The sequence below is a fragment of the Macaca thibetana genome, chromosome 13 (genome assembly GCF_024542745.1).
Source record: "Macaca thibetana thibetana isolate TM-01 chromosome 13, ASM2454274v1, whole genome shotgun sequence".
Classification (NCBI taxonomy): domain Eukaryota; kingdom Metazoa; phylum Chordata; class Mammalia; order Primates; family Cercopithecidae; genus Macaca; species Macaca thibetana.
Genome location: NC_065590.1, coordinates 37,281,860 through 37,308,037, shown reverse-complemented (window position 1 = coordinate 37,308,037; position 26,178 = coordinate 37,281,860). Strand labels below are relative to the sequence as shown.

Below are 26,178 nucleotides of genomic sequence, written 5' to 3'. Positions count from 1 at the left end.
GCAACACAGTGAGACCTTGTCTCAAAAAAAAAAAAAAAAAAAAAGGTTACTCTGGATTGTTTAAACTCCAGGTACAGCAGCTATTTGACTAGACAATAAGGACGAATCAAGACCTCCCCAGTCTCCTCTGGCTCTTTTATAGAAAAATCTTTATTATATTCCTGCAATTAATTTTCAGTAGGAATGGATATTTTCACCAATAATTTTTGTCAGAAATAACAGGAGAGGCCGGGTGCGGTGGCCCAAGCCTGTAATCCCAGCACTTTGGGAGGCCGAGACGGGCGGATCACGAGGTCAGGAGATCGAGACTATCCTGGCTAATACGGTGAAACCCCGTCTCTACTAAAAAATACAAAAAACTAGCCAGGCGAGGTGGTGGGCGCCTGTAGTCCCAGCTACTCGGGAGGCTGAGGCAGGAGAATGGCATGAACCCGAGATCCGGCCACTGCACTCCAGCCTGGGCGACAGAGCGAGACTCCGTCTCAAAAAAAAAAAAGAAATAACAGGAGAAACAGCAAGTTAGGATGAAAATGGAATTGAACGAGAAGGTGAAAGATTTAGATTTGAATCCCAAGTGACTTCTACACTGATGCTTTTACCTTGGCTATCCTCTTCTATAAAATGGAAATAATAATATCAGACTCTCCTAAGTACCTCACAGGGGTCATTGGGAAGATCAAACAAAATATGATCAGTGTTTTATAAACTTCAAAGTGATTCACAGATGTAAAATATTGTTATCATTATTCATTTATTTACCAAACTCACACCCATTCCTACTGTGTATTTGGCCTGTGCTAAGCCTGGGGATGTAAAAATAAACGAGACCAACCTTAAAGGTCTGTGATCTATTGGAAGTAGCAGTGATGTAAAGACATAATTATAGGCATATACTCAAAAGAATTTAAAACAGAGACTCAAACTCATGCTTGCGTGCCAGTGTTCATGGCAGCATTATTCACCATAGCCAAAAAGTGGAAACCGCCCTTAGTGTCCGTCAACAGATGAATGGATAAGAATATGGTATGTATATTCGATGGAATATTATTCAGCCATATAAAGCAGTAAAGCTCTGACACATGCTGCAACATGGATGAGCCTTAAAAACATTACATTAAGTGAAATAAGGCAGACACAAAAGGACAAATATTATATGATTCTACTTGTATAAAATATCAGGAACAGGCAGATTCATCGAGACAGAAAGGAGATCAGAGGTTACCTGGGTCTCGGGGGAGGTAAGAATGGGAATTTACTGCTTAATGGATACAGACTTTCCGTTGGGGGTGATGAAAAATTTTAGAAATAGTGATGATAGTTGCACAACATTGTGAATTTAATTCATGCCACTGAATTTATACACATCAAAATGTTTAAAATGGCAAATTTTATGTTATATGTATTTAACTACAATAAAAAATAGCAAACATAAATAAATGGGTCAAAGTTCAACTAAAGACACTAGAAAAAGAATGAAGAGTAAACCTAAAGAAAGTATAATGAAGGAAATAGGCCAGGCATGATGGCTCATGCCTGTAATCCCAGCACTTTGGGAGCCAAGGTGGGCGGATCACAAGGTCGGAAGATCAAGACCATCATGGCTAACATGGTGAAACCCCATCTCTACTAAAAATACAGAAAAAAAAAAAATTAGCCGGATGTGGTGGCACGCTCCTGTAGTCCCAACTACTAGGGAGGCTGAGGCAGGAGAATCGCTTGAACCTGGGAGGCATAGGTTGCAGTGAGCCAAAATCGTGCCACTGCACTCCTGCCTGGGCGACAGAAGACTCTGCCTCAAAAAAAAAAAAAAAAAAAATATATATATATATATATATAAAATGAAGGAAATAATAAAGAAAATACCAATGAAATAGAAAACAAACAAACAAAAAAAAACAATAGAGAAATTCAACAAACCAAAAGCTGATTCAGGGGGAGGTAAAAACTACTAAATAAATACGCAGTAACTATAATAAGATGTGCTAAAAGATGCTTTCCAAAGTGATATGAAGAAACTCCTCAACTCCAGAAGGCTTCAAAAAAAGACAAGCTTTTTGAACTGTGGACTAGGGGAGGAGAGCAGGCATTTTCTAGGGCACAGGATGTGGTGACGACCAGGGATTCTGCCCTGCAAGCAGAGGGACTCTTGTTCCAGTCACTATTGTTCTCTCTTCCTAGCCCAATGTCTCCAACCAGGGGACTTATGAAATATTTGCTAAATGAACAAACATTTTCCTTTAGTTCTACAATGCGTCTTTTGTCTATCCATAAATTTTATGATATAAAATTTCTTATGCTTTTTATCTATAACTTTGGATGTCCAATCCTACACTACAGTCTTCTATGACACAGCTGTGTGATGCTATTTTATTTTGTTTTCTTTCTTCCAATAGAGACAGGGTCTTGCTATATTCCCCAGGCTGATCTCACACTCCTGGGCTCAAGTCATCCTCTCACCTTGGCCTCCCAAAGTGCTGGGATTACAGGCATGCACCCCTCACTGCACCCAGCCTGTGACGCTATTTTCCTAAAGACACTACATGAGAAGCTCCTACTCTTATTCCGTTTCAGCTGAAAGAGGCTTTCAAAACCTAGGCCTGAAAACTAAACACTTCTCAACAGTTGAAATGGGGCCGGGCACGGTGGCTCACACCTGTAATCCCAGAACTTTGGGAGGCCGAGGCGGGCGGATCACCTGAGGTCAGTAGGTCAAGACCAGCCTGGCCAACATGGTGAAACCCCATCTCTACTAAAAATACACAAAATTAGCCGGGCGCAGTGGCGCATGCCTGTAATCCCAGCTCCTCGGGGGGCTGAGGCAGGAGAATCACTTGAACCCAGGAGGCGGAGGGTGCAGTGAGCGGAGATCGCACCATTGCACTCAAGCCCGGACAACAAGAGCGAAACTCTATCTCAAAAAAAAAAAAAAAAAAGAAAAAGAAAAAAGAAAAGAAAAGAAATGGATATCCATATGCAACAACGGCTATCCAAATACCTTAAGGATCCATTTGAGGGTGGCTGTACCCATCTTGTGCCCCATCTCCTAGAAATTGGTGTTTGCTGTGGGCAAATGAGGTGCCAGGAGAAGGTACTATTGCTGCCTAAGGGCTGCAGCACATGGTCGTGCAGGTTGTCCACTGTTCCTGGCAGAAGCAGGGAGGTCCGCTGAAATACAGCCAGTATGCCATTTACCAAGCCGTGCACCCGGGGGCTTCATCCACCCATCTAAAAGAAGACTTTTTCTAATTAGTACAAATTCGTCAGGCAGTTTCGGCTAATTGCAGCCCTGTGTCCCCAGCTGTCACCATTACTGTCCTGGCTAGGGGAGAGTTCATGTCTGACTCTGTCCCTTCTAAAGAGCCCCCTCAATTCTCTTCAGTGTCAAAGCATCTTTCAGAAGATCCTTTCATGCCCTTTGGTGGGTGACTAACCCACCACCGGCAGTCCACTGGAGGAGAATTACCTTTTGCCGACAGACCTTAGTTCTGTAAAAAGGCAAAGAAAGACAGACAAGCTGGAGCAAGAAAAAAGCTCCTTCGGCCACCCTGCTCTCGCCCTGTGGTTGCTTCTTTTGCCACTAGATGGCGTCCTTGCCTAGGTACTGGAAACCCTTTCCTGATGATGGAATTTGAGAGAGGAAGCTGGGCTGCAGGGGCTGTCCGTGTGGAACGTTTAGCGGATCCCAGCTTCAGCATTATGCGATTTGAAAATACCTGCTCATCCCGTCAAGAAATTTTATTGAGTGGAATAACAGTTTCACGGCACTCGTCAAGTTCATGCACAGCCTGTCTCCTTTTCTTCTCCCTTTGACTTCTGCAGTCAGCGGATGTTTAAACCCGGGAGACACAGGTCAAGACCACACGGAGCTCAGCTTCCTGACATCCACCTGAGAAATGCCAGGAGGTCTTACTGATAATATAATGGATGTCAAGTTAATAAATTCTGACTCAAGGTGACATATAGGTATTTACAAAGATATAAAGTATTAACATATATATTAATATCTATCATTTAGCGTTAATCATTTTAGCATCTTTTTGAGGCATTATTTATACATTTAACTATATCTAAATGATGCCCCAAATAAATATACCATATATTTAAATATATAAATATATAAAATTATTTATTTATATATAAATATGATATATTTATTTATATATTTATTGTATATTTATTTAAATATAAATATATATTTAAATATATGAATGGTGCCCCAAATAAATATACCATACACTTCAAATGTGTGCCTTTAAGTGTATTTAAACGTGTGCCTTAAGTGTACGATTCAGTGAGTTTAATAAATATATATACCAGTGTAGCCACCGCCCCAGTTAGGACACAGAACACTTCCATCACACTGGTACATGGTCTTGTCCACCTTCAAAGTCAATTCCTATGAGCTGAAGAGGCTCAAGGCTCAGAGAAGAGCAAACAGTGGGTGAACGGAGTGTGTGGCCTTCAGGCTAATGTGCACAGTAAGAGGCTAAATGCGACTCTTGATCACTCACAGCCTCTGTTTTGTATTTTCCTAGAAAAATCAAGCGATCATTTATTTTTAAGGAAAACAATGGCATTTTAAGAACCAGCTCATTTTCCCTGGCATTTTATTAATTTTTCTTTCACATATATAAATGCACAGAATTCTGTAAAATATGTTTAGTTCTTGCTTCATGATTTGGTTCTTGTGACATTTTTTTCACTATGCTGTTGTTAGGATGCAGCTGAGAAAATTATCAAAGCTATTCAGTGAGATAAATTGTGTGTTTTGAAAATAATTTTTCCTGAAGAGACTGATATGGTTTTGCTCTGGGTGCTCTTGGGTGTCCCCACCCAAATCTCGTCTCGAATTGTAATCCCCAGGTGTCGAGGGAGGGACCTGGAGGTAACTGGATCATGGGGGCAGTTTCCCCTGTGGTGTGAGTTCATATGATCTGATGGTTTAAAATTGGCACATCCTCCCTCACTCTCTCCTGCCAACAGGTAAGACACACCTTGCTTCCATTTCACCTTCTGCCATAATTGTAAGTTTCCTAAGGCCTCCCCAGCCATTCAGAACTGTGAGTCAATGAAACCTCTTTTCTTTATAAATTACCCAGTCTTGGGTGGTCTTTATAGTGTGTGAAAACAGACTAATACAGGGCCAATCCAAGCATTCTTCAGCTCAGGAGCTTAACTGATTTGTCAGCTTATACTAGCTGTGTCTTTATTACTATGCTAGAAAAATGCAATGATTTATCCTAAAAGATTGACTTCTTTAATATAAACTTTTAATGGAAGCATAACATACATACAGAGAAACATACAGCTCAATGAATTTGCAAAAAGTGAACACAACCATGTAATCGGTGCTTAGATCAAGAAACAGAATATTATCAGAACTCCAGAAACCCTTCTAGTCACTCCAAGGGTGACCATTATCCTGACTTTTAAAACCATAGATGAATTGCACCTGCTTTTGAATTTTCCATCAATAAAATAAAACAAGAAGTACTGTTGTGTGCCTGGCTTTCATCACACAATATTTTGAGAAAGGCATCATGTTGTGGTGTGTACTTGTAGTTTGATATTTCTCTTGCTGTATTGTATTCCATTATGTGACTATGCCACAATCTATTCATTGCACACACACACATGCAAATATATATACATGTGTATATATATGTATATATGTGTGTGTGTGTGTGTGTATATACAGGGTCTTGCTCTGTCACCCAGGCTGGAGTACAGTGGCACAATCCTGGCTCACCGCAGCCTAGAACTTCTGGGCTCAAGTGATCCTCCCACCTCAGCTTCCCGAGTAGCTGGGACTACAGGTGTGCACCACCACACACAGCTAATTTTTTTAGACACTGGCTCTCCCTATGTTGCCCAGGCTGGCCTCGAACTCCTGGGCTAAAGCAATCCTCCCACCTTGGCCTCCAAAAGTTCTGGGATTACAGACATGAGCGACTGTGCCTAGGCTTGTTTCACTATCAATGGATATGTAAATTATTTCAGTTATTGGTTATTACAAATAATGCTGCTATAAAATTCTTTGCAAATGTCTTTTCATGAACATGGTTACACATTGCTGGGTCATAGGATACACATTTGTTCAGCGGAAATCGATGCTGCCAAACTGTTTCTCAGTGTGGTTCTATCAGTTTAAATCCCCACCAGCAGTGTATAGAGTAGCAGTTGCTCCAATATGATAACATTTGGTATAACTAGTCTTTCTCATTTTGGACATTCTGGTGTGTGCAGTAGTATCTCACCAGGTTTTGATTTGCATTGCCCTGAAGACTAACCAAGTTGAGCTTTTTTTTTTTTTTATGTGCTGTATTGGCTATTTGGATATTCTCTTTTGTAAAGTGCTGTTTAAGTCTTTTACCAATTTACTGCAAAATATGTGAACAGGCACTTTACAAAAATTTAATTTTTTCTTTATTTTTAGCTTTTCATTTTGAGATAATTTTAGACCTTAGCAAAAAGCATACAAAAAATCTTATGTTTCCTTCATCTGGCTTGATATCTTGATACCTTACATAACTGTAGTTAATCTCAAAATCAAGAAATTAACATTTGTATCTATCTTCGGAGCTTATTAAAATTTTATCGGTTGGCTTGCTAATATCTTTTTCTGGACCAGGAATCAAGCCAGCATTATGCATTGTATTTACTTGTCATGTCTCTTTAAGTCTCCATTAACCTGAAGCTCTTCAGTCTGTCCTTCATGACATTAACGTTTTTGAAGAGTACTGGCCAGTTAGTTTGTAAAACGCACTCAATTTGTATTAGTCTAAAGGAAACCCTCAGGTTATGCATCTTTGCAAGAAATAACGTATCCTTCTCAGTTCATGATATCAGGAAGAACATAATGTTGATATACTTTATCACTGGTAAAGTTAGCTTGGATCAGTTGGTTAAGGTGGTATCTGTCTTGTGTCTCCACTGTGCAGTTACCGTATTATTTCTTTTGTAGTTAATAAATATATAATAAGGCAATATGTAAATATCCTCTTCCTCTCATGCTTTTGCTCCATAGTGCTTTTACTTCATTGCTCCTCGATATGATCTTGCTATGAGCCCTTTTTTGATACATATATTGTAAATATCTTATCCTACTCTAAGTCTTGTTTACTCTCTTAATGTCTTGATGAGGAGAAATTCTTAAGTTTGATATAAATAAATTTATTTATTTTTCTTTATGGTTAGTCTTTTTTATGTCCTGTTTAAGAAATCAAACCTTTACCTACCACAAGGTCATGAAGATATTAACCTATGTATTCTTCTAAAAATTTGTTTTTCTTTTCATGTTTGAATTGCCAATCTATCTGTAATTCATTCTTACTTAAATAGGTATCAAGATTCATTATTTTTTCATATGATATCCAATTGATCTAGCATCATTTACAGAAAAGTCTGTCTTTTCCTCACTACACTGCCACCTTTGTCATAAATCAGATGACCATAGAGGTGAGGGTCTGTTTCCGCCCTCTGTCTTTCATTCCATGTCTCTTTGTTTATCTTTGTATGAATACCACACCGACTTTAAGTGTCATATTATTGAGTCTTGATAGTTTTACATCTCTGGCATTAATCTTTTTCTTCAAGATAGACTTTGCTATTTTTGGCCGTTTGCATTTTGGTCTAAATTTTAGGATCAGTTTGTCAGTTTCTACATATGTAACTCAAACCCTTGATGAGATGATCTGGATCATTTGAACTTATAGATCAATTTGGGAGCATTACATATTTACAATATCGAATCATAAGTATCTTCCTCCATTAGATCTTCTGTATTTTTCTCAATAATATTTTTCTTTTTTGAGATGGAGTCTGCTATGTCGCCCAGGCTGGAGTGCAGTGGCATGATCTCAGCTCACTGCAACCTCCACCGCCCAGGTTCAAGCGATTCTCGTGCCTCAGCTTCCCGAGTAACTGGGACTACAGTTGCAAGCCACCATGTAGAGCTAATTTTTGCATTTTTAGTTGGCCAGGCTGGTCTCTATCTTCTCACCTCAAGTGACTCAGCCTCCCAAAGTGCTGGGATTACAGATGTGAGCCACTGTGCATGGCCCTCAATAATGTCTTGTAATTTTCAGCGTAGTGGTCTTATACAACTTCCATTGATTTATTCCTAGGCATTTGATGTTTGACAATTTATTCTTAAAGCATGATTATATGAGAAGAGAGTAGCAGAGAGCAGTGGTTCTCAATGGGAAGTGATTTTGCCTCCCAGGGCATGTTTGGCAATGTCTGGAGACATTTTTGGCACGGCTTAGGGATAGTGCTATAGGTGTCTACTGGATAAGCAGGAGTGCTGCCTAACATCCTCCAATGCCAGGACAGCCACCCCACAGCAAAGAAACATCCAGCCCAAAATGTCAACAATGCTATTCTCAAGAAATCCCGGGATAGAGTTAAGAACTTCCGGAATGATATCACTTCATAGTCATTATTTTTATATGCTGTTCATGGATTTTTATATTTCACACAAAGTGATATACAGTGACATTTTCATCATATTAAAGTTAGTTTTGATTACTGGGGTGTGAATAAAACATACTGTGTTCAGTTTATAAAAAGATGTTATAATTGTTGGGAGATAATTCCCCATGGCTTTTGTGTTTCTGGACACCTTCTGAGCAAAAGGCACTGACAGTTTTGTTCACAGATACTTGTATAACAGACAGTCTTGGAAAGATAAAGATAGTGACTCTCCGCAAAGAGATTTGGAGATGCCTCTTCCTGAGATATTCCAGGGTAACAGAGCTAGAGACCGTGCCCTTTATTCCCTGGAGATTTGCTTACATTATCCAGGGAGGGGCCAGGCACGATGGCTCACACCTGTAATCCCAGCACTTTGGGAGGCCAAGGTGGGAGGATCGCTTGAGGCCAGGAGTTTGAGACCACCCTGGACAACATAGTGAGACCCCACCTCTACTTTTATTTAAAAAAAAAAATCTGTTTTTTAAACCCAGGAGGGCTGAGCACGTTGGTTCACACCTGTAATCCCAGCACTCTGGGAGGTCAAGGCGGGTGGATCACCTGAGGTCAGGAGTTCAAGACCAGCCTGGCCAACATGAGGAAACCCCATCTCTACTAAAAATACAAAAATTAGCTGGGCATGTGGTGCATACCTATAATCCCAGCTATTTGGAAGGTTGAGGCAGGAGAATTGCTTGAACCCGGGAGGCAGAGGTTGCAGTGAGACGACATTGCACCATTGCACTCCAGCCTGGGCAACAAGAATGAAATTCCATCTTCACAACAACAACAACAATAACAACAACAACAACAACAACAAAAAGAACACCAAAAAACAAAACAAAAAAACTCAGAAGGACAAGCAGATTTGTGAGCAGTCTCCTTCTAAGATGCGGGTTTCTAAGGTTCAATGTTCTTCAGCTGTGACATAGATCCACTGTCTGCTCAGTATCCACCTGGGCCTGCCTCCACATGGCCCCTATGCGACTTGGAGGTAAATGAGAACCTACGTAAACATAATGCTCATGCTGCCAGCTGCACTGTGAGAAACTGTCTGTCTGGGTGTGTTGTCTCCTTACTGAATGGAAGATTGGTAAACTGATCTAACAGCTGCAGTCATCTCTGCTGCTTAGGGATTGCTCGATAATGGCCCATTAGCAAGGCCCACTGCCAATGTAGGAAAGGGACGAGGCACTACTAATGTCATATATTCGCTTTCTCCATCCAGTAGTGATGACAGGGAAGTGCTGCTGGGTAAGGCAAAATTACGTCTCCATCAACAGTTCCCCAAAGCTGCCTTTTAGGTCGATGGGTTTGAAGTGCTGGCCCTGAGGAGTGCTGGCCCGGAGAAGCCAAAAGCCACAATGTCACTATTTATATTAAAATTCATGAGTCTGTTGTAGCCACCAGTAGGCCTCCCTGTGTCTACCAGGATGCAGAAGGTAACAACGTAGGGCCTGGTTCCATCCCACTCAATGTTTGAGACTTATTTCCTGGAGGCTGGGTCCTAGTTTTATTCTTGGGGTGTGGAGTTTCCCGCAACGACCGGATCTTTGTTAATTAACTTCAGTGCAACTGGCTCCCTTCCCTTCTTGCATGAGGCTTCTCCGACCTCTGGTGGACTTTTTCCATCCATCTGCCAGACCTACCCAGACTTGCTCCAACTTAGCAGTGGCCACAAACTTAGCTCAAGCTGAAAGCTCTACTACAAAAACCTGTGTAAAATTGCTGAGTGATGATGCTGACTCTCACGCTGGACTATTCGCAGCTGCTTTGTTTTTGAAAATAGCCAACTTAACTGCAGTCACTTCAGGGCGATCCACATCCACCTAGAGTATTTGTGAAAACAAATGAGACCATGTTGACCCCTGTGATCAGAGTTTATTTTCATAATGATGGCTTGGTTTGATGATGCTTGAATATGAGCTGCAGCTCAGCAGCAGAAGGGCACAACCTCAAAGAACAGATGTTTTTTAAAAAGCCAATAATTGAATAAAAACTGCCCTCCTGGTCAGCTGTCAGGCATCTGAGTAGAGTAAAGGGTAGGGTAGGACACTTCCTCAGAAGCAATGGTCTGCAAATGCATATTTGACTGTCAAACTATGCTGAAGTTTATACTGATATAACGCAAATGATTAACCTCCCTGTGGTCAAATAAGGATCCTCTTTTTGTTGAGCTGCAGCAGTGCATGGTAAGCAAAACAGGTTTTGGGGAAGGAAAGAAAAGATGCCACTCTTTTGGGGCAGGAAAAAACAGAAATACCAAATGCTGATGCTATTTCTTAGTTACATGTTCTGTAGAATATTAGGTTTTACCCTTGATGGGAGTGGGTTTGGGGGTGTTGTTCACTGTGTCTGTAGATCAGGTAAATGAGAAGTTCTGAGAATATCTAATATCTGATATCTAGAAGTGACATAAACCGGGCAATGCCTCTTCCCAAACAGCAGTAGAGTTCATCGAGTAAAGACTGTTACAGTGCCGGCCGGGCGCGGTGGCTCACGCCTGTAATCCCAGCACTTTGGGAGGCCGAGGTGGGCGAATCACCTGAGGTTGGGGGTTCGAGGCCAGCCTGACCAACATGGAGAAACCCCGTCTCTACTAAAAATACAAAATTAGCCAGGCGTGGTGGCACATGCCTATAATCCCAGCTACTCGGGAGGCTGAGGTAAGAGAATCACCAGAACCCAGGAGGCAGAAGTTGCAGTGAGTCGAGATCACACCATTGCACTCCAGCCTGGGCAATAAGAGCAAAAATCCATCTCTAAAAAAGAAAAAAAAAAAAAAAAAACCATTATTACAGCGCCAAAAGCGGACCCCAGTCAAGAAGTTGTGCTGATCAAAGGCATGTTGCTTATCAGTTGCCTTGCTATGCCTTACATTATTTAGAGGCCTAGGTTGGATGTGGAGGAAGCTGTGGGTGTCACCTTTTCCTCGGAGACCATGATCTGTGACTTTTTTTTTTTTTTTTTTTTTTGAGATGGAGTCTTGCTCTGTCACCCAGGCTGGAGTGCAGTGGCACGAACTCAGCTCACTGCAAGCTCCGTCTCCTGGGTTCATGCCATTCTCCTGCCTCAGCCTCCCAAGTAGCTGGTACTACAGCCAGACTAGATGTGGCCTGGCCATCCTCCGGAGACTGCCATTGCCAATATTGTAACAGTGAGAGAAATCGAACATAGCTGACTCCATCGTGCTTCTAACCTCACAAGCTAACAGCCTTCGTGTGTTCCTACATGTAGGCTGAGCTAATCATGGAAAGAATTTAGATTATAGTTTAACTGTAGAACTAATGATTACCTCTGTTTTGAAACAGACCCCTGAGGAGATAAGGAAGTATGCACACAACATTTGAACAATGCTGTCTTAACGATTTATAGCAATACGGTGGACCTGACAAGCATTTGACCATGAACAAAGAAGTTTCACAACCTCTTCGGACCCCTGCTGATGCCCAGATGTCTGTGGTCACCAATCACCTCTAGACCTTAACCCCTCTCTGTTCTCCCTTCCCCTAACATAAAAGGAGCCGAAAAATCCATGGGCCCCTGGCTTACATATTTTAAAACATGGAAAAGCTCCAAAGCATACCAGGTTTTCTGGAAGTTCAGCTGGTTATATATTACGACCATTTTTGTGCACATTTAAAAACTAATGGGCAAATTACAGTAAGAAAAAGTCAAAGCTCAAATGGTTAACCTGCAACTATAGAGTTAAGTAGGGACTTCTAAAGCTCTCTATCTCTTTCTTTCCTTTTCTGCCTGCTTTGAATCGGTTGTTAGTAACCTGCTGGTGTTGAGATAAAACTCACCGTTGATGGTCTAGCATGGTACTGAATTGGCTTATAAGTAAATGAGTCCTCATAGATTAAATAAATAAGTTCAAATACTTTCAAGTTCACATGACTTAAGTAAATCTTTAATAAATAAACTAGTCTTAAAGTTATCAGTAAAATAAAAATAGAAATGTCTTCAGAATTGTCATCATACATTTTTGTCTGAATATACTGATTATTTTATATTTGCTTTGCTAGATATTTTAAGGTGCTAGGGTTTGGCACAAAGGTGATAAACCTATAAACTCTGCCAAAAATAGAATGATTTTTATGTGACTTTTCTGACAAGTAAGACTCATTTAATATTGTTGGTATAATGAAAACAGCTGTATCTTGTGGGTTATTGGCAAAAATACCCATGCATTTAACTTTTTCATGGTGTTTTTGAGACAGAGTCTCACTCTGTTGCCCAGGCTGGAGTGCAGTGGCATGATCTTAGCTAACTCTTGACGTCCTGGCCTCAGGCAATCCTCCCACCTTAGCATCCTGAGTAGCTGGACTACAGGTGCTCACTACAACTCCTGGCTAATTTCTGTATGTGTGTGTGTGTGAAGACGGGGTTTTCACCATGTTGCCCAGGCTGGTCTCAAACTCCTGAGCTCAACCAATTTGCCCGCCTCAGCCTCCCAAAGTGCTGGAATTCACAGGTGTGCACCACTGCGCCCAGACCCATATGTTTAACTTTAAGGTTATTACTTAGATGAACATCTGATATTCACAGGCTGTAAAAAATGGTTAACAAGAAAATAACAGAGCCAGGCGCGGTGCCTCACGCCTGTAATCCCAGCACTTTGGGAGGCCAAGGCAGGCAGATCACCTGAGATCGGGAGTTCGAGATCAGCCTGGCCAACATGGCAAAACCCTGTCTCTACTACAAACACAAAAATTAGCTGGGTGTGATGGCACGTGCCTGTAGTTCCAGCTACTCAGGAGGCTGAGGCAGTAGAATTGCTTGAACCTGGGAGGTGGAGGTTGCAGTGACCTGAGATCGCACCACTGCACTCCGGCCCGGGCAGCAGAATGAGACTCCATCTCAAACAAACAAACAAAAAATAACATGAAATGATGACTAGCTCTGTCTAACATCTCAGTTTTCAGAAGTAATCTAGATAAACTGCTAACAATGAATAAATTCAGTGAATATGAATAGAATAAATACTTGCAGGTAAACTTTTTTGTAATTTAAAATCTTAAAATTATTTTGGATGCTCATTAGTTACCTGTGTCATTTTCAATTAAGAAAAGGTTATGATATGGTAGCATAAGTTTCTAAAAATTGTTGAGTAGTTTCACCTAGAAAATACTAATATCTGATAGTTCAAGATTTCTTGCTTCTTAGGTTTTTACTAAAATTTAAGGTTACTAAAAATAAGAATTCTAGTTAATATATAATTCTCTATAGAAAGTGTATCAAGGTAAGATGTGTTTTTTTGATGAGAGAATATAAGAAAGATCTAAAGTTGTGTTCTTATTGAGAAAAAGAATACTTTTACATAATTTGAAGATTATTTCAAAGTTATTTATGAAAGGAGCAGAAAGGAAGCAGTAAATAGGAAAGAGAACTGTGAAGCAAGTTATGGATATGAAGATGTATTTTTGGTAAGGAAGGTTATAAAGAAAAGAGAATTTATAAAAGGGATTTTGTATGTGATTAAATTGGTTATAATCAAAGGAAACATAATAATCTTTCTAAATTTTGTCTCCTATTTTAGAACAAGATTTCCTTAAGGTATTAATTTTCTCTAAATAAAATTATAAGAGATAATGATTTTTAACTTGTTTCTTTTTGAAAACTTATCAGTTCATATATCAGAAGTTCAACTTTTGTTGTATCTTGCTGCTTTTAGCTTTTTCTCCCCTTGAGAAGGCCTGAAATGTTAACTCTCTCCTTAAACTTTTTTAGCAGCTCCTGTAAATTTTTTCCTGCACTTCTAACTAGGTTGTGGTCTGATGCTAAAATATCTTACCTTAAAGATCTAAAAAAAAGGGACATTTTCCTCCAGTATAACTTGATTCTATACCCTTGGCTTTTCTTGATATGTCTAAATCGTTTCATGTAACCAAGAAATTTTACTCATGACCCAGGACACACTCTTCCTGTGTCTGATTAAGTCAAGTACCTTTTCATCAGGTTTGATTTCCAGGTTATCTAAATGGGTTTCCCATAAGGAGAAGCAATCACACTGCAGATGGTCTTTCTTTACCTTTTGGTAACTGACCTGTAAAACACATTTTATGTTTTACCAAGACAATTCCTTGTTATCATTACTAAGTTTTTGATTCCTTAGGAAACTGAAACATAAAAGAATTAAAGTTTTTACATCCATGTAACTTTCTGTATTGCTTTTAAAGTCTTTGTGGTGTTATGTTACAGAGCTTTGACTCCCAGGTCTGAAAAAGTCACTGACTCCTGCTAAATCTTAAACATTGACACGAATCAAAGCCTTGTCTTCAGACTAGGCAGAAGGTGACAATCAAAATGAATTGCGCTTCTGAGGCACATATCCAGAAATTAAAACTTGTTAATCCCTCTAGGCCCAGGCACTAACATGGAAGAGGTGGGTGTATGAGGTTATAGGGGCTGATTTTGAGGGATAAAATTCGTTCAAAGTTTCTCTATCAATTAAACATTAATATCAAAAGCACACTGATGCAAGGCCATTGTCTGAGCACTGTGTAGGAATAACAAGGTTTTCTTAGGGCACTGATCTGCTTTTTAATGGAAAATTGTAAAAGGTTATAAAAGATTTATGAAAATCTTACCTTATGGTCAAACTGATTGAAATTAGATAGATTTGTGTATAAGGTTTATTTAAAGTAACTTTAATATGAATAATGCACTATACAAAGGTAAAATTTGGTTTTCTCTTTTGAGCAAAAATTTTGTGTAATACTAATAAGATAATAAAAGATTTTTGTTTACCATTTGAGTAAACTGCAGGAAAAAGAAGGGAGAGAGAGACAGGGAGACCGATTTAGTTGGCCTCATGCTATCTTTATTAGGTCTCATGATTGGGAACTGATTCTCCTCTCTGTCAAAGAGTAAAGGTCTTTGCTTTTTGAAATCTTTAAATGATCACTTTGGCTAAATGAATGACAGCTATTTCACAGTGACCTGTGATCCCAAGTGTTTTATTTTATTAATTTATTTTTTTAGACATGGTTTCACTCTGACACCCAGGCTGCAGTACAGTGACATGAACATGGCTCACTGCAGCCTTGACCTTCTCAGTTCAAGCAATCCTTTTACCTCAACCAAGTAGCTGGGATCATAGTCATGCACCCTCATGCCCAGCTAATTTTTTATTTTTATTTTTTAGAGATGGGGTCTTGCCATGTTGCCCAGGCTGATCTCAAGTATTTTAAAGCTTCAATATTTAATAAACTTTCCAAAATTAAATTTGAAATTCTTAACTTAGCCTTTTAACCCTCAAATAATTTTTTAGCTATTAAGTCCTCTGAAAGTCTAAGAGAGACATATTAGACTTAATTAGTATGTTAAAATTATATAGGAAGCATTGTCAAATATAAAATGATGTTTAACTTTCTTTGGGTTATATTTATTAATATAAAATGTGTTATTAATCTGAGTTCCAAAATTATATGAGATTCTTAAAATTCTTAAGTGTCTTAGTGTATGTTATCAGTAATAATTATGATTTTTATGTAAAATTGTTGTATACCACAGAAATAGCCAAATTTCCATGTCAATTGCCTTTATGGCTATTCTAAGACTTTTGTCATTTACAATTAATTGTTTTACACTTATTCTTCTAAAAAAGGTATAATCCAAAACTTGCTTCTTTTTTTTTTTTTTTTTTTGAGACGGAGTCCCGCTCTGTTGCCCAGGCTGGAGTGCAGTGGCCAGATCTCAGCTCACTGCAAGCTCCGCCTCCCGGGTTCACACCCGTTCTCCTGCCTCAGCCTCCCGAGTAGCTGGGACTACAGGCGCCCGCCACCTCGCCCGGCTAGTTTTTTGTATTTTTTAGTAGAGACGGGGTTTCACCGTGTTAGCCAGGATGGTCTCGATCTCCTGACCTCGTGATCCGCCCGTCTCGGCCTCCCAAAGTGCTGGGATTACAGGCTTGAGCCACCGCGCCCGGCCAAAACTTGCTTCTTTAGGGGACTTCATGAAAAGGACTCTGACAGGTACTCTTGAATGCAGATTTCTGATAACTTTGGAGATTGTGCCATTTGGACTAGAGAAAAAAATCCCCAGACTCTAATTGAAAAGTTGATGCATTAATGAGGATTTCTAGCTTGGCATCAAGCAAAATAAGAATTAATTACATGGGACTGAATTAATAGAGGACTAAAATGATTTTTTAACTTTCTTGTATGAAACATTGATGATTCTTTTTGCTTTGTTTTTCAACGTCAAGAAAACTTTTTTCTTTTAAACTATATACAGTGTTTAATAATTGAGTAAAGTTTACTCTTGTGACCAAAATTTGCAGCATATTTCTTTCTCTCCACCTGATTTATTCAGCATTTGGAAACTGTTTGTGAGTATTCTTAATTTATGGCAATATAGTTGTTTGACTAAGTCTGTTTTCTTTTACAAAAGGATACAGATGGAGACACTGGTTATTTTACCAAGAGTTTGACTAGAATGACATTTTTAAAGATATGCTCAGACTGTTTGAAGAATTGATATTGAGTTTACAGAGCTGATAAAAAGCTCCTTGGAAAGACTGGCCTTATACCATGGCTGTGTGATTTCTTTACAAAGTTCCTGACCTGTACTAAGTAAAAAAATGTCACTTTCTGACAGGCTTAAGAACCCCAAGTTATTTTGGAATCTTGAGAAGAGAGGAATTCACCCAATTCATACAGGTATCTGCAGGCACAGTTAAATCCTTGGCTGGGCTGGAGGCTTTTAACAAGTCTAATTTGAAATTCCTTGTGAAAAAACAAGTCCCAGCAAAGCCAATTTTTTAAAACGGGCCTAAAGTGCAGCAAATAATTATTCTTGCTGCACTTTAGGCAAATAATCAGGCCAAGTATTATAAAACTAAAACTTATTTTGCAAATAAATTTATTCTACTTTGACTTGTCTTTGATAGAAATACAGGACTGAAGAGAAAAATTATATTGCAGAAGAAAACTGTAGTACACCTGGTATTAGATTCTAGCCTTGTCCATTTTTTTTGAGTGTTTATTATTTTCCCACCTGCAATGCCATCTCCCAAAATGAGACACAGCTGTTTAATGGGACTGGCCTATTTCTAGACTGGTTTGGTTAAATTTAAATGTTAAGCCTCTACCCCAAGGTAAACATGGATCATATGTTACATGCATGTTCAATACATGTTCAATACATGTGTGTCCTTCATGGATATTTATAGCCCCTCCTGTAACATGCTAAATATATACGTTTAGCCAATCTGTTGTCATTTCCCCTCAGGTGTCCAGGTACAATTGACAGTAGGGAACAAACTTATTTACATTCTTACTGATACAGGAGCCATATATTCTGTAGTCAACACCCATGTACCCCTGGTTCAAACAGGACAATAATGGTTATAGGAGTGCCAAGGGAAACTGTGATTTGCCCCTTCCTGCAACTTTTAGATTGTCACCTTGGAGATCATGATTGATGGGAAAAACTGAAAAGATGAACCATACCTAAAAAGAAACATTGCTAAAATATGTCAAGAAACTAATTTGACTTGGGATAAGGCATTGCTGGTTGCCCTGTCATGGATTAGAGTGGCTCCCCAAAGTGGGCTGAAATTGAGCCCAGTGAAATATTAACTCATCCCACAGACATAGCCCTAAATCCTTTTCAACTGGGAGATCAGGTCCTCCTAAAAACCTGGAAAGAACAAGTGAATGGGACTGTTTGAGATGTTGCTGAATACCCACTCATCAGTGAAGTTTGTTGGAATAAAACTGTGGGTACACTATACTCAAGTTGACACTACTAGAGGGCCCCTCCTAGCTCAAAAACTGCAGAAACAAGAAAGGAGATGCCTATAATCATTGCTCCTAAAAGGAGCATTAAGGAATATTTCCTTAGCCAGGTCAAATAGTTTCATTCCACAGTCACCCCTTGTCAACCCTGCCCAGTGGAAAGTAGCCAAATGAGAGAAAACATTCTGTTGTCCCCAACTCCACAAGATTATGGAAGGAACCTTTGATACTGGGGAATTGTAACAGTGAGAAAAATCTAACATAGCTGACTTCATCTTGCTTCTAACCTCACAAGCTAACTGCTTTTGTTTATTCCTACATGTAGGCCAAGCTAATCATGGAAATAATTTATTTTATAGTTTAACTGTAGAACCAATGACTATCTGTCTTTTGAAACAGACTTCTGAGGAGGTAAGGAAGTATGTACACAAGTAACAATGCTATCTTAAAGATTTATAGGAAAAGGGTGGATCTGACAAGCAGTTAACTATGAACAAAGAAGATTTGCAACCTCCTTGGACCCCTGTTGATGCCCAGATGTCTGTGGTCACCAGTCACCTCTGGACTTTAACTCCTTCCCTGTTCCCCTTTCCCCCAACATGAAAGAGCCTAAAAATCTATCAACTTAGGGTGCTTTAGGACACTAGTCCACTATCATCTTGTTTACTGGCTCCCTGAAACAAAGTCATCTTCCTTGCCTCAACACCTTGTCTCTCAACTTATTGGCTGTTGTGCAATAAGCAGTATGAGCTTTGGACTCAACTGCAGTATCAGAGGGAAGACTTGCCACTCTGGGAAAAAAAATCCCCTATTTACATGTGTTGGGCCATTTCAGTGAGTATTTAGAGAGGAGATTCAGAAGTCTAGGCTAAAACCCAATTTTCCCTGGAAGTGTTCTTCTTATCGCTCCAAAAAATAACACTCAAAATTCAGGGGTGTGAAACAACCACAGTCATTTATTATTGTCTCTCATGATTCTGGTGATTGGGCTCAGCTAGTTGGTTCCCACTTAGAATGTGTCACCTGGCTACCATGAGACACAGATTGTACTGGAATGGCCTTGAAGGCTTCCTTATTCACATGCGTGGCACTGGGACTGGGAAAATTCAAACTGCTGGGGAATGAAACAGTCAAAGTTCCTTGACTCTTTCTTTATTTTCACGGAGTCTATTTACATGATCTCTGCAACATGGTGGTTTCAGGGCTGCTGTACTTATACACTCCAAAGGCACATGTTCTGAGCAAGAGAACTAACTGATGCCTAGAGCTAGATGACCAGGTCTCCTTTTAAGACCCAGTTTTGAAAGTCCCATAGCATTACTTTAGATGTGCAGTCACAGAAATCCATCTATGAAGCCTACCTGGGTTCAAGGTGAAAGGACTTAGATGCCACCTCTTGATTGAGGTTGGGGGCAGGGTTTTGGAAGAGCACATGGGACTGAACATATTGTTGCAGCAATTCTGAAAAATACAATCTGCAGTAGGAAGTTTAATGCAACTTGTTGAATTAATAAATGATTGTATACCATTAATAGTAATACTTCTTGACACCTACTCTATGAGAGTATCTAACTCATAGAGCCGTGTGAGGATTAACTCATTAATATCGTATATTTAAACCACCTAGAATACTGACTGGCACATAGTAAGTGCATATAGTAAGTAACTCTAGCTGTACTCTAGAGTTAAGAAAAATTAGAAGTTCATAACTATAGTATTAACTAATTACCCTTCCCCATCTTTCAATTCTCAGTTGTTCATTCTGCTATTCCCTTTTTTTTAGAAAAAAGTTTATGGGTTTATGTCCTTGTTTAGGTGGAAAAGCTTTCACCATCTGAAAACGTCTTAAGAAAAGATACATGGGAGATAAATATTTTGAAATTGTACGTGTCTGAAATATATTTACCCCCACATTTGACTGCTAATTTGTGTGGGTATGAGAATCTATGTTAGAAATAATTTTCTCTCAGCATTTTATTTATTTATTTATTTAATTTATTTAGATACAGAGTCTCGCTCCATCACTTAGGCTGGAGTGCAGTGGTGCCATCTTGACTCACTGAAACCTCCACTTTCCAGGTTCAAGTGATTCTCATGCTTCAGCCTCCTGAGTATCTGGGATTACAGGCACCCACCACAATGCCCGGCTAATTTTTGTATTTTTTAGTAGAGATGAGGTTTCACCATGTTGGCCAGGGTGGTCTTGAACTCCTGTCCTCAAGTGATCCACTCACTTTGGCCTCTCAGAGTGCTGGGATTACAGGTGTGAGCCACTGCACCCGGTCTATTCTCAGCATTTTAAAGACATTATTCCACTGTCTTTCAGTTTTATGCGTTGCTACTGGGAAATCAGACGCCATTCTGATTCTGGATCCTTTATGTGAAACCTTATTTCCTCCTGGGTACTTGTAAGATCTTCTCTATGTCCTCAGTCTTCTGAAGTTTTATCACAATGTGCCTTGGTGTGGTTCTGGTTTGTCCATTGCACTGTGCTCAGTGAGCACTTTCAATGTGGAAATGCATGCTCTTTATTTCTCAAAATATATAATTGAATAATTCATTTCTTACCCCGTTTCCCAGATGTCCAGGGCTGGCTTTCTAATCTTCTTATTTTTTCTTATTTCTTCCCCTTCTCTTTGCCTTTTGTCTGTGCATTCTAGGATATTTTCTAACTTTATCTTCTTAACATTCTACTGAGTTTTTCATTTTTGCTATTGTATTTTTAATTTAAAAGAGCTGTATTTGGTTCTATGAGTGTTCCTTTTTTAGAGTATTTATTTGTTTACTTATTGAGATAGTGTCTCGCTATGTCACCCAGGCTAGAGTGCAGTGTCTGTTCACAGGTGTGGTCATAGCACGCTATAGCCGCAAACTCCTGGGCTCAAGTGGTCTTCCTGCCTCAGCCTACCAAGTAGCAGGAGCTACAGGCTCATGTCATCGCGCCCAGCTTTTCTGTTCTGTTTGATCTTTCTCAGAGAAGATCAATAATAGATTTCTCAGTTTTCTTCTCCCCATATACTCTTTTTCTTCCTTGTCTCATTTTTCCTGTTAGCATGTTTTGGGCTCTGTCTTTAATGTCAGATCCTTCCCTTACATTGTGATGACTTTCAGCTGCCTGCTCTTACTTAAGTGTGCCAGATTTAGCAACAAAAAGAAAGAAAAAAAAGACAGGACATCTGGTTAAATTTGAATTTTAGATAAACAATGAATAATTTTTAGTATAAGTATGTCTCATGTAATATTTTGGACATACTTATAGTACATGAGTATTTTATATTTTAGTAAAACATTACTTGGTGTTTCACTGAAAATCAAATTTAACTAAGTGTCCTGTATTTTATCTCACAACCCTAAGAGTGAGATCTGCAAAGCTGCCTGGAAGCCCTGAGTGCGTGTGTAAGTGGGTGGGGCTTGACAAGGGTGAGTTGACTAACAGGTTCCTCCAGTTTCATTGCGCAAATTATTACATTTTTTCAGGTCTTTTCTCTTAGATTCCCCAGAGAAGAGTATTCCAAACTCCCCATCCTAGTGAGTTTGGTCCTGGCTGCCAGAGTTCTAGGAGCCAAGTGGGAAGAATACCAAGCAGCTCAGTAGACATCATCTTAAGTTTCATGTGGCTCTTCAATTTCAGTACAGTAGCCCTAGTCTTGTGTTCATCTCTTGGCCTTGATGAAAGATGGCTGCAAATTCTTTGCACCCTCCCACCCCTCCCCACTCAGAGATGGAGCCTAATCCCCTTCCCTCGAATCTAGGCTGGCCCTAGTGACAGGCATGACTTATAGAATGCAACAGAAATAACATTCATCAGCTTCCAAGCCTGCATAATAAGAAGCCTTGTAACTTCTGCCTGGATGTCTTGGAGTGTCCTTTCTGGAAACCCTGAGCCTCCATGAAGGAAATCTGACCCTGAGCCTGCCATGTGAAGAGGGCATGTGTAGATGCTCTAGTTGACAGTGCCAGTCGAGACCAACCTTCCAGCTCTTCTTATCATGGTACCCAATATGTGAGTTCTCCAGACTGGCCCATCTGCCAGTTGGATAACACCAAGTGACCTTTCTTGATGCCAGGTGGAACAGAAGAATTGCTCAGTTCAAATTCAGAACCAGAAAATCATGAGATATAATGGTCATTGTTTTAAGTCATCTTCAAGTGTTGGGGTGGTTTTTAGGCAAACTTAGACAACCAGAACACCTCGACTACATCTGGTGTCCCCATTCCAGAGAGCCCTGCATGATTCTTCAGAGGACATGCGTCCAATCATCCGCCCTGGAGGAAGAGGAGCAGTGGCCACTGTGCAGTATTGGGGAGGCTCACTGCTTCTTGTACAGACTTACAAGAAATCGTCCTGGGTTTAGTCTCACCTACACACCCACTTTCAAACGCATCCAGTGCAGCAAACTCTCCTATCCTGAGAAATCCCACTGTCATGTTGTTTCTTGGTTTTCTCTACTCCTGGTTTGGAAGTCGGCTTTCTCAGGTCTGTTAAGTCAGTTGTTGCCTGTCCGCGTGCTTTCCAGGTTCCAAACTCTTATTATTTTTCCTCTTTTATTCCCTTGTCCTTGTGAGATTTAAATTTTTTTTTTAATTTAAAAAAGTGTGGGGTTTTTTTGCGGGGTGGGGCGCGGGGGACAGAGTTTCACTCTGTCACCCAGGCTGGAGTGCAGGGGCATAGCTCACTGCAGCTTCAAACCCTGGGCTCAAGTGATCTTCCTGCCTCAGCCTCCCCAGTAGCTGGGACTAGAGGTGTGCGTCACTAGGCTTGGCTAGTTTTCTTTTTTTTAGGAGACATGGTGGGTGGGGGAGAGAGTCTCATTATGTTGCCCAGACTGGTCTCAAACTCCTGACCTCAAACCATCCTCCCACTGTGGCGTTCCAACGTGCTGGTTTACAGGCGTGAGCCACAGCACCCAGCCCTGTCTTTAATTTAAAGGCTTCTTGGAGTTGAATTTCTACAATTATATTAATTTTTTTAATACTCTTAGATCAGGTTTCCTAGAAACAGAGCCTGATCCTGGGATTCTAGTGCAAGTGCTGTAGTGAGCGTATTCTCGAGGGAAGCCTCTAGGTAAGTGAGGGAAATAGGATAGGCCAGAGGGAGAAACTGGGCAAATTTTTGATGAAGTTTAGCCTCAGTCTGATCCCATGGGAGCTCTGGCATATGAAGGGTACTGCAGATTTATTCCTGGCCTTTTTTTTTTTTTTTAAGTGGTGACAGGTCATTTATTTATAAAGAAATATTTCCTTTTTGTTTAAACAACAAAACTTCACAAGGGAATAATTCATTTGCATTATCTTGATTTGTTTATAATAAATATGGTCAAATAAATGTTCAAAATCCAAACTCAGCCAAGTTCAAGGTTTCTCAACCCTGGGGATTTCCCTAATGTAATTGAAAAGCTATTATTCAATGTCCTCTGAGCATCTTCTGAATCTCTGCACTGGATTATACTCCATCATCTAATTAATTAATTTATTTATTTTTTTACTATTAACATTTTTAATTGTATCATATTTGTAGCTGTTACATTGTGAATAGCACAAAAAATGGCAAATAATCTCCCAATATTTAAAAAGTATTATCCAATGCAGCAAGGAAGTCACATCTTTTATACCCTAAAAAAGTTAGCCTCTGGCTGTGGCTTCCCCAGTCTGGTCTGAGCGCAAATATCGGCAGAAGCGGGCAGTGAGGGGGCAGTGAGCTGGGGCTGGACGCACCCACCTAGTTAAGATTATTTGAGCGGGGTGCCAACAGCGTCTGCTTCATTCCTAACCTTTATTTTTTTCGTGTAGCCTAATTTTTTCTTTCTTTTTTTTTAGAGACAAGTTTTCACCATGTAGCCTAGGCTAGTCTCCCAAACTCCCGGCCTCAAGCAACTACCTGGGCCTCCCAAAGTGTTGGGATTATAGTCTGAGCCACCTCACCCAGACTAACTGTTGCTTGTAAGGGATGCAGTGTCTCTCTAATCTTGCTGAGGAAATGAATTATCTGTATTTCATTTCTTCCTACTGTTTGCCCTTTAATTTTTTGTTTTGTTTTGTTTTTGTTTTTGTTTTGAGACAAGGTCTCACTCTGTCGCCCAGGCTGGAGTGCAGTGGTGCAGTCATAGCTCACTGCAACATTGACCTCCTGGGCTTAGAGTGATCCTCCTGCTTCAGCCTGGCCAGTAGCTGGGACTACAGGCGTGGCTACGCGCCCGGCTAGTTATTTTACTTATTTTTTCTTTTTTTTTTCCGTGACAGTGTCTCGCTCTGTTGCCCAGGCCGGTGTGCGGTGGCGCAGTTTCAGCTCACTGCAGCCTCCACCTCTCGGGCTTGGGGGTTTCTTCCACCTCATCCTACTGAATAGCTGGGACTACAGGCGCATGCCACCACACCCAGCTAATGTGTGTGTGTGTGTGTGTGTGTGTGTGTGTGTGTGTGTGTGTGTGTGTGTGTGTGTGTTTTGAGACGGGATTTCACCACGTTGGCCAGGCTGGTCTCGAACTCCTGGGCTCAAGCGATCCACTTGCCCTGGCCTCCCAAAGTGCTGGGATTACAGGTGTGAGCCACCGTTCCCAGCCTTAATTTTTTAAGTTATCACATGCAGACAAAAGAGGCAGAACCAGTTTTAGTATCCAAATCAGTCTGATCCTAAAACCCATGCTCTAAACCATATTAAACCACCTTTTAAAATTACATCTTAATGAAATAATTTAATGTTACCTCTCCAGCTTTAAGGGTGCCATTAACCACTTAGATTTTGATGTGTCGGATAGAAAACACTCCCCAAACGGGCTATTCTCTGTTTTTTAAAAAAATCGAATGTGCCTATAGACTCAACGGATTCATTCTGCAAGCATTCACTACGTGGTGGAATCGGTGCTGGGCATGGGTGCTAAGACGACCTAGCCCTAGTTGGTGGCTTCAAGAGGCTGTGTCCAGCAGGGGAAGCAGATATAAAAACACAACACTATTACAAGGGATGAGCGCCGCGCCAAGTCGAACCTGGGAGCTACGGACAGTGTCTAAACCTCAGTCACTCACAGGAGTATAGAGAAAGATCCGGAGCTGCTCCTAACTCCTACTCCAAAGCTTTCCCGGCCTGCTGGGCGCACAGGGAAGAGGGAAGTGCTGGAAACTTTTGGGAATGTGTTTTCCTGTAAAAGAGGGAAATGAAAAGTACCCTTCAGATTTCACTTTCTACTTTTCCGGCCACGGGCTCAGCACTAGCCTGCCGTTGGGAGAGAAACGGTTTTCCGGGGTTGGGGGAAGCGTGGATTCGAGGCGGGACTGCGGCTCCGCGCGGAGATGGGCGCGGCAGGCGCAGGGAGGAACTGGCGAGGTGGCCCGGGCTCGGCCCTCCGAGGGTGTGGAGCGCCCAGGACACGTGGACCCCGAGAATCCAACTGCTCCCACCCTGCGGGACCAGGAGCGGGGCTGGCGGTACTGGCGGCACTATCCAATCCGGGCAGGGGGCGAGGCCGGGGGATCCGGCCGGCCTGGGGCGCGGGCACGTGTGGAGGGCGGACCCGCCGAGGGTCGAGGCCCGCCCCTCAGAGAGCGCCTGGCGCTGCTGTCCCGGCCCGGGGCCCCAGGTGCGCTTCGCCTAGAGAGGGATTTTCCGGTCTCGTGGGCAGAGGAAAAACCAGGAACTCGGGCTCAGTCTCCACCCCAAAGCGGGGCGGATCCGTCCCGGATAAGACCCGCCGTCTGGCCCTCAGCAGGGTGTGACCTCCGCAGCCGCAGAGGAGGAGCGCAGCCCGGCCTCGGTATGAGGGGTAAAGGGGCTCCGGGCCGGGGGTCCTGGGCTCGGGGAACGGGGAACATGGCCCGGGAGGGTCTCGCGGGGATGCCCGGCTCCGCGCTGCGCCCTAGAGTGGGTGCTTGGCGCCGGCTTGCGGGCAAGCCCGGGCGGCCACAGGGTGGAAGGGGCCAGCGGGCCCGGGACTCGCTCCGGGTGGGCGAGAGGGAGGCGAGTGCG

At 41.3% G+C, this 26,178-nt stretch overlaps 3 protein-coding genes across 3 annotated transcripts in view; 2 read left to right on the top strand and 1 right to left on the bottom strand.

The window, feature by feature from the left end:
* Positions 1-26,178, bottom strand: part of NFU1 (NFU1 iron-sulfur cluster scaffold) — a 532,135-nt gene that overhangs the window by 331,336 nt on the left and 174,621 nt on the right. The gene's annotated exons all lie outside the window — the stretch shown is intronic.
* Positions 1-26,178, top strand: part of SNRNP27 (small nuclear ribonucleoprotein U4/U6.U5 subunit 27) — a 716,203-nt gene that overhangs the window by 529,164 nt on the left and 160,861 nt on the right. The gene's annotated exons all lie outside the window — the stretch shown is intronic.
* Positions 1-26,178, top strand: part of ANXA4 (annexin A4) — a 192,089-nt gene that overhangs the window by 85,707 nt on the left and 80,204 nt on the right. Inside the window, exon 2 of the mRNA XM_050754504.1 lies at positions 25,911-25,966. The gene's annotated coding sequence lies outside the window, so the exon portion shown is untranslated. The remainder of the gene's footprint in view (positions 1-25,910; positions 25,967-26,178) is intronic.